We start from the raw sequence: 7,530 nt of genomic DNA, 5'->3' as shown, positions 1-7,530 counted from the left end.
ACGCGGTGTTATCTCTTCAAGCAAGCCCAGGTCTCTGGCTTTTGGCCCCTCCTTCCTTGTCTGCAGGGAATTCCAGCATTTCTAGCTCCCGTGGCGTGGCGTGGCCATGCTTCTGGCCCTGTCCCAGTAGTGTTTGCCCCTCCTGGGCCCCTTGCTGTGGGGTTGATCCCCAAGTCCTGGAAGAGTGCTCCCTCCCCAGTGACATGTTCCACTCACTTGATCAGATGTCCCTGACACCTCTTTCTGGCTCCTGCAGGGACAGGCTGGCTGGCCTCCCCAGTTCCTCTGGGGTGGGAGCCTTTTCCTCTGTGCCCCCAGGGGAGCTGGACTGCAACTTTACCCCACCTGTAGGTGGCAAGGAGGAGGGGGGCAGTTTCTGAAAGGGATGCGTCCGTTTTGCAGAGGGGAGGCCTCTACATGGCCTTCGAGTCCAGGGGTGGAGGTGGGTGGTGTGTGGGCCCCTCTGCAGGCTCACAGAGCTTGGGAGAAGGGAACATCAATCCAAATGTGCCTTTCCCGTGTATCAGGGTCCCATTCTTCCCAACCAGGCCCTGACCTCAGCATGGCAGATCTTTCTGGATTGAGAGTTTAGCCTTCTCTGGACTTCTGCTACTTGTAAGGTTAAGTCTTGGGTGTTCTGAGGTCTTAACCCAAGAGATGAGAGCTTCTTAATGTCTCCCCAAGAAGGCCCTCCACCATGTACATTTAATTTTCTCTGTTTTTTTTTTTTTCCCCAAAGCACCCCTGTCTCTGTCTGATAAATGGCTCCTCCGTGTTTATCAAATGGCAGATACATTATCCCAGTGGGCGCATTCTCTCCCCTGACTATGCCCATTCACCACGGGTAAGATTTTAACAAGTTTTGCTTCCTGTGCCAAGATCTGTCTGTGCTCCACCCACTAGCACTGTTGGGGTCCGTGTTGCCAACCAGATGGTAAATGGCCAAGCTCCAAAATCCAGCCTAATGTGCATGGTTTGGGGACCACTTCTGGTGCCCACCGTCACTGGGGGGGGAGGGGTTCCCCAGGAGGCTGACTTTGAATCAGAGATTAGTATCACATGGGTAATCTGGGGTGCTCTTCAGATCTCCAGGATGTGATGGTTTTTGGAGGGGGGGCCTTTGGGAAGTAATCAGGTCATGAAGGTGAGGCCTCCCATGAAGGTGGGATTAGCACTCTTAAGAGGAGGCCAAAGAGCTCATTTTCTGTATTGTGAGGACATAAGAAAGAGGCCTTCTGCAACCTGCAAGAGAACCTTCCCAGAACCTTCCCCAGCTGGCACCCTGATCACTGACTTCTGGCCTCCCAGAGCCTTGAAAATAAGTTTTGTGGATAACCCGCCCAGTATATGGAAATTTGTGATAGCGGCTGGAACAGACCAATGGACAGGGTGGGCCCAGAGGAATCAGGGTGAGGGCCCCTCTAAGGATGATGGACAGTGCAAGGAAACCAGGCTCTGGGGAGGAGGATTTGGCCTTCATCATTGGCAAAGAACCCCAGCTGATGGCGCACCCAGGGGCTGTCTGACAGCACACAGCAGGTGGGGCTTCCTGCAAACAGTCTGTCCCAGTCCCCAGAACATTTGTCACATGGCGTACTCTGGTGTGTGTGCTCACAGCAGGGCCCATGTAAACAGGGAGAGTATGTGCCTGGTTCCTGCACACAGGTGGGCGGGGTGCACAGGTGGCAGGCAACCCCCCACCCACACGCCCTGGGGAGACCCCAGCCCCAGCTCTGCCCTCAGCACCTCATGCTCAGAGGGTCGGCTGGGAGATCCAAGGCCCTTTAGAGAGGGTTTCTCAGCCCAGGTAGGGGAGGGAATGGCCCTTGCACGGGCTAACCTTTCACTTGTGTTCGCAACCGGGTGATCAGGAAAGGTATTTTTGCCAACAATTCCTGTTCAAAGAAGCACCAGGCAGGCTTTTGCAAACAGCCTTCCTGAGAAGGCAGGGAAAGAGGCCCACCGGCCGCCTCGCTGGGCAGAGAGGGACACAGGGCCCCGCAGTGACCAGGTCACTAAGGGACATTCAGCCCTCAAGGGCAATAGCAGCTTGGATTCCAGGTGTGTGGGACCAATTGGATTCTGGCTGGAAAGAGACTTCAAGACATCTCGGGGGAAGGCAGAGAACAGGCAGGAAAAACAAACCCCCAAATCTCTATGCTTTTTGAACCAAAAATTATGCCCCTGGATTCCCTCCTTCAATTTGAAGATGCATTTAAATGAAAAAGATGGAAGGGGCCCCGGATCCCATGGCCTGCCCCCCGCTCTCCCCAGCCTGGGGGTTCCACTATTCCTGGGTCCTTCTCCTAACCTTCCCCCCCTTCCCCCCCTCCTGGCCGACGTGCCGCAGCCACAGCGCATCTCTGGAGCTCCGCCAAGACAGCTATAAACGTTAAGTCACATTCTGTTATGCATTTAACAACTCTCCTTTATTGAAAAGAATAAAAGCTCATGAGCAGAAATAGAAAATGCTGCAATATATATATATTCGTTAATATAATAGTTGAAATTGCAACAGTTTCACAAAACCTGGGAAGAACAATGTCATCTTGGGGACTCTGCCTCAGGGCCCCGGGTCTGATGGGTCAGACGCAAGCGGCTTCCGCCTCCACCCCCCACACCCCCCCAAAATCATTTTGAGTCCAGGTTGACTCCACCAGTGCAGAACAGGGGCGGGGGGTGGGGGTTGTCCCCTGAAACCCAGGAGTGAGTCAGGATTTTGTGAATTGAATTCAATTTCCGATGCCTCGGGGGTGCTCACTAGTAACAGGAAAATTTAGGCATGGCAGGAAGAAATTATTATAATGCAAATAAGCCTTCTCCATTCTATCTTTCTTTCTTTCTTTCTTTTTTAAATCTGATTTTTGCTTTTCTCTGTATTTAGAGCTGCGGAAGAGTGTCAATGAGAGAAAGCAGGGGCCTAGGTGGGTCACAATCCAGCTGAACACTCCAGGGCAACAGGCAGCTCCCTATCTGCACTTCTGGGGGGAAGATGCTGCAGGGCTTTGCCATCCCGAAGCCCTCGGGTCACAGGAACCGAGGCTACCCCCAGAAAATGGCCTTTGCCCTGTGACCCCAGGTTACTCTGAGGGCAGCAGAGCCACGGTGCTTCCCTTAGCACCCTCCTGTCTACACAGACTGTCCTTGTCCAGAGTCCTACTAGCCATCCGGGACCAGCTCGCTGCCTCCCAGTCCCATCCGTGTGCTGCCCCAAATAAGCCATCCTTTGCAACTCAGCACCACCCTTAGACCCAGGCAAGAGGGACCCTTTCCCTGGGCCCCAGTTTTAGAAGGCGCCACTCTGATCCTTCTCTGGGGAAACTCCCCTGGGACAAGGAGTCTACCCAGAGTTGTACCAAATTTTACGGGTTAAGGGCCTGTCCTCTGCAAGACTGCCCTCACTTCAGACACCAGCTGCAGATCTGGGGGGTCACCAGGCCACCTTCACTTCTTTTTTTTTAAGATTTATTTAAGAGAGAAAGAGAGCATGTGAGAGTGTGAAAGGCAGGGGCAGAAGGAGAGGGAGAGAGAGTCTCAAGCACACTCTGCGCTGAGGGCAGAACCAGGCACAGGGCTCGATCTCACGACCCTGAGATCACAAATGAGCCAAAAGCCAAGAGTCAGACACTCAACCGACTGAGCCATCCCATGCCACCTTCAGTTAGCTGGCTGCCAGCTCCAGGGCTCCAATACCCCTAATTTTTAATAATTCATTAGAAAGCCTTGCAGAACTCAGGAAAGCGCTGAACTTCTGTTTATAGTCTAATTATAGCAAAAGGATGCAAATCGGAACCAACCACAGGGAGAGACAGTTAGGGTGAAGTCTCTGAGGTCCCAGATGTGAAGCTTCTGTTACCCTCCAGAACATGTTACCCCCTGCCCCCCAGATACGTGACAGACGTTATACAGAGCATTGCCAGCCAGGGATGCTCACTTGAGCTTCAGTGTCCAAAGTTTTTATTGAAATCTCATTTCGGAGGTAGAGCTCCATCTCGGGCCCTCCCCTTCTCAGAAGCTGGGCCCTAATCTTGGTGACACGACCAGCCTCCATCCTGAGGCATCCTGTTGGAAAAGACTCTCAGAGGTGGTTGGAGGGACCTCCCACAAATCACAGAGGCACTTTCACCACTTGGAATATTCCAAGGTCTTATAGGTGACCTCCCAAGAACCGAGGACAAAGGCCAGAAGATTCTTTCTTACACACAGTCCATGGGAGCAAGAGGATATGCCTTCTGCCCCCCATCATCTAGACTGTGCTCCGGAACTTGGGGCCCCAGAGTCTCTGTCACCCCCAGGCCTGGCCTTCTGCAGAAGGTCGGCACCAGGGCGTAGGGTTGGTTGCAGGGGGCATGGACCCAGCTGGGATGTGGGGCTGGGATGTGGTTGCAGGGGGCATGGACCCAGCTGGGATGTGGGGCTGGGATGTGGGAAGGCAAAGGGGGAAGGCCCAGCTGCCTCTCCCAGTGCCACCACGTTCCAGCCGGCAGCCCGAAAATTCTGACCTTCAGTCTGCCCGGGCCTTATAAAGGTCCGTCATCAAGGTAGGAAAATAGACCAGAACATACTTCATTGAAAGGTTTGTTAGCTTGGGACGCGTGGGTGGCTCAGCGGTTGAGCGTGGGCCTTCGGCTCAGGGCGTGACCCCGGAGTCTCAGGATCGAGTCCCACATCAGGGTCCCCCCGGGGAGCCTGCTTCTCCCTCTGCCCGTGTGTCTGCCTCTCTCTGTGTGTCTCTCATGAATAAATAAATTAAATCTTAAAAAAAAAAAAAAAAGGAAAGAAAGAAAAAGAAAGGTTTGTTAGCTTGACTTAGAGTTTGTAAGTGCTCAGACCTGACATGTGGTACGTGCACCTCCCTCTAATTCTCTGGTCCTGGGGTGCCCCAAACGGTAGAGCTGGGCCTGGCAAACCTTTCGGTGGTTGGTTCCCTTTGCCCCGGGATTGTGTCCAAGCCCTGGGGGAGGCACCAAGCTCCAGCTGTTCTTTCCCGGCCCCTCTCCTGCCACCCCTGCCGCCCCCACCCCCGGCTCCCACCCTAGCTCCGGCCTTACCCGCTGTCTGACAGCTTCCCCAAAGTGCTGAGATACCAAAGCTCCCATGTTTGCTCACATCGGGCCCTAAGAAGCCTCCAGCCACCCGCGGGCCGCACACAGAGGTAGCTGCCCCGCCCCCACCCCCAGGCTCTGGCCTCCCTTCGCGGCTCCTGTCCCACCAGCTCCCAGACCAGTGATACCTGGGGACAGGAGTCGCCTCCTTCATCTGTGTGTCCCCCGCCCCACGGGGTGCTGTCTGGAGGTGCTCCGGGCCCTTGGCTTCATGGTGATGAAGTTTTGGGAATACAGGTGAGGTTTGGGGGTTTGGGGGGGCGAGGTCCAGAGCCGACGACCAAGAAAGAATTCCTGAGACATCTTTGGTGCAAAACGGTGGTTTTATGAAAGCCCAGGGACAGGCCCCGTGGGGAAGGCTGCCCCGGGCCTGTGAGGGGTGGCTGATTATATCCCTGGGAGCCGGGAGGGAGGGAGAGCGCAAGCCTCTAAGGAATCTTGGAAGCAAGGTTCCCAGGACTTGGGGGGGGGGGGGGGGGGCTGGCTAATGTTGGGAAAAGGTCACTCATTACCGTCTAATAAAACCTGAGGCATGAGACCTTCAGATGTACATCAGTGGGTCATGTGCCTGAGGGGTGATCGCCAACACGTACGTTGGGGGTTTAGAGATAAAGGAAATTTATATGTTAAAGTAGATTCACAGGATCCTGGGAGTTGGGCTAGGATTGCCTTTCGCCCTCAGCAAAGTATGAACATCGAGGCAGTTGGTCCCTAGAGGAAGGTCCCTCTGCCTGTCTCAAGGACTTGTCAGTGTGCTTTGTCCTCCGCTTTGTCCATCAATGGGGAGCAGAGGGGAGAAGCTGTTAGAAGTTGGTGTGGACATCTTTCGGGGTCATTGCCAATGACACCCCACGACTGGCCCTTGGGCTTTTCTGGAATCAGGACTGGGTGTGATTCAAGTTTTATGGGTTCTGGGGATGGAGGGCACGGACCACGCACCGCGTCAGGCCCCAGGTCCCGGGATGGGGGTGCTGGAGGCCGCGAAGTGGGAGGCCCTTTGGGTTCCGTGAGCACAGTCGGGCCTCAGGCCCCACAGAGGTGGGCTTGGGGCTTCATCTGGGAACCCCTTTGCCGCTGTGCTTCTCCTTCCTGCTCTGCATCTTGCTCAGATCAAAGGAAAATCACCATCAGTTTTGCAGAACTGTGAAGGCTCCAGGATGCCAGAAAATCCCTCCGAGGCCGCCCAGCTCCCCTCCTCCCAGCCTTAGGGAGCTAGTCCGTCTCCCCACCCCATCCACCCCCAGTTTGTTCTTCGGAGTTGGTGGATGTTTGTTTGTTTAAACGCACAGCCTCTAAAAAATAAAAATTTTTTAAAAATGAACGCACAGCCCCCACATGTGCCGCGGCTCCCGGGAGAGCTGCAAACGGGATGCATCATGCAAACACATTTGGAGAGAACTAGGAGCAGGGAACCCACAGGTCCCCAGAGGTCGGGGCAATTTTCTTACCTCGCGCTGGCACCGACTGGGCCCCCCATGGCCCCATCACCGGGACAGGGCGGGAGGGGAATGGGAGAGACCTTGGTCATTTCAACCTGGGACTTCCTGCCGCGGGTCAGCGACCTCCACCATCCTTCCCTATAAATTAATAGTGCGACCCCATCCCTGTCACCGTAGCAACCACACCCTCCTCCCCCAGTGTTTTTGTGATTCCATTTATGTATGTGCCGTTCAGTGGACTCTTCTCCAGACAAATAGATCCTGGAAAGAAATTACTGGAAGCCCAGCACCTCCAAACGAGTCTTTGTTTCCAGGAGAACATTTCAATTGTCTGATCAGGGACCCGGAAACCACTGCAGAAAAGGACAGATATTAATTAAAGAGTGTTCCAGAAGTTGCCGGGGCCACGGCGGAGGAGTGGGCTTTATAGATCCCACACACGGTTCCTGGCACCCCAATTAACCCGGAGCCCTCCAGAAATCTCCCAGACAATGAGGTTTTATTTTCCTCCTCCTCTCCCACGATCTTGGACCCACTTCAGATCGCCTTACTGGGCTCCTGTCCTGGGGAGGGATCCAGGTGGCAGAGCAAATGCAGCTCAAAAAGAGAATCCCGGTGCCCCACAAGGGGGGCTGCCCTGGGGGTCGAGGAGGCCCCCCCAGCAGGCAGGATGGCAACCACGCTTTGCCCCTTTGGTGGCGACACTCTAGGATTCGGCCGCACAGAAAAACCTCCCTATTCTGCAGGCATACTTTTTGCACAATTAAAAAAAGAAAAAGTATTTTTTTCCCAATTATGTAAGTAATGCAGATTCCCCAGTAGAAAAAAATCACAAAATAGAGAAAAACAGACGGAATAAAGCAAAGCCAATTATCAAACGTACCCAGGCCCAAATAACCACTGCTCGTGCTTGGGGGGATAACCCCAGTCCTCCTTCTAGATGTAATGTGCCTGCTGACTCTTGTCAACGCAGCGCTTCCTCATTT

The sequence above is a fragment of the Canis lupus genome, chromosome 9 (genome assembly GCF_003254725.2).
Source record: "Canis lupus dingo isolate Sandy chromosome 9, ASM325472v2, whole genome shotgun sequence".
NCBI classification, from domain to species: domain Eukaryota; kingdom Metazoa; phylum Chordata; class Mammalia; order Carnivora; family Canidae; genus Canis; species Canis lupus.
This window is presented reverse-complemented; position numbering follows the sequence as displayed.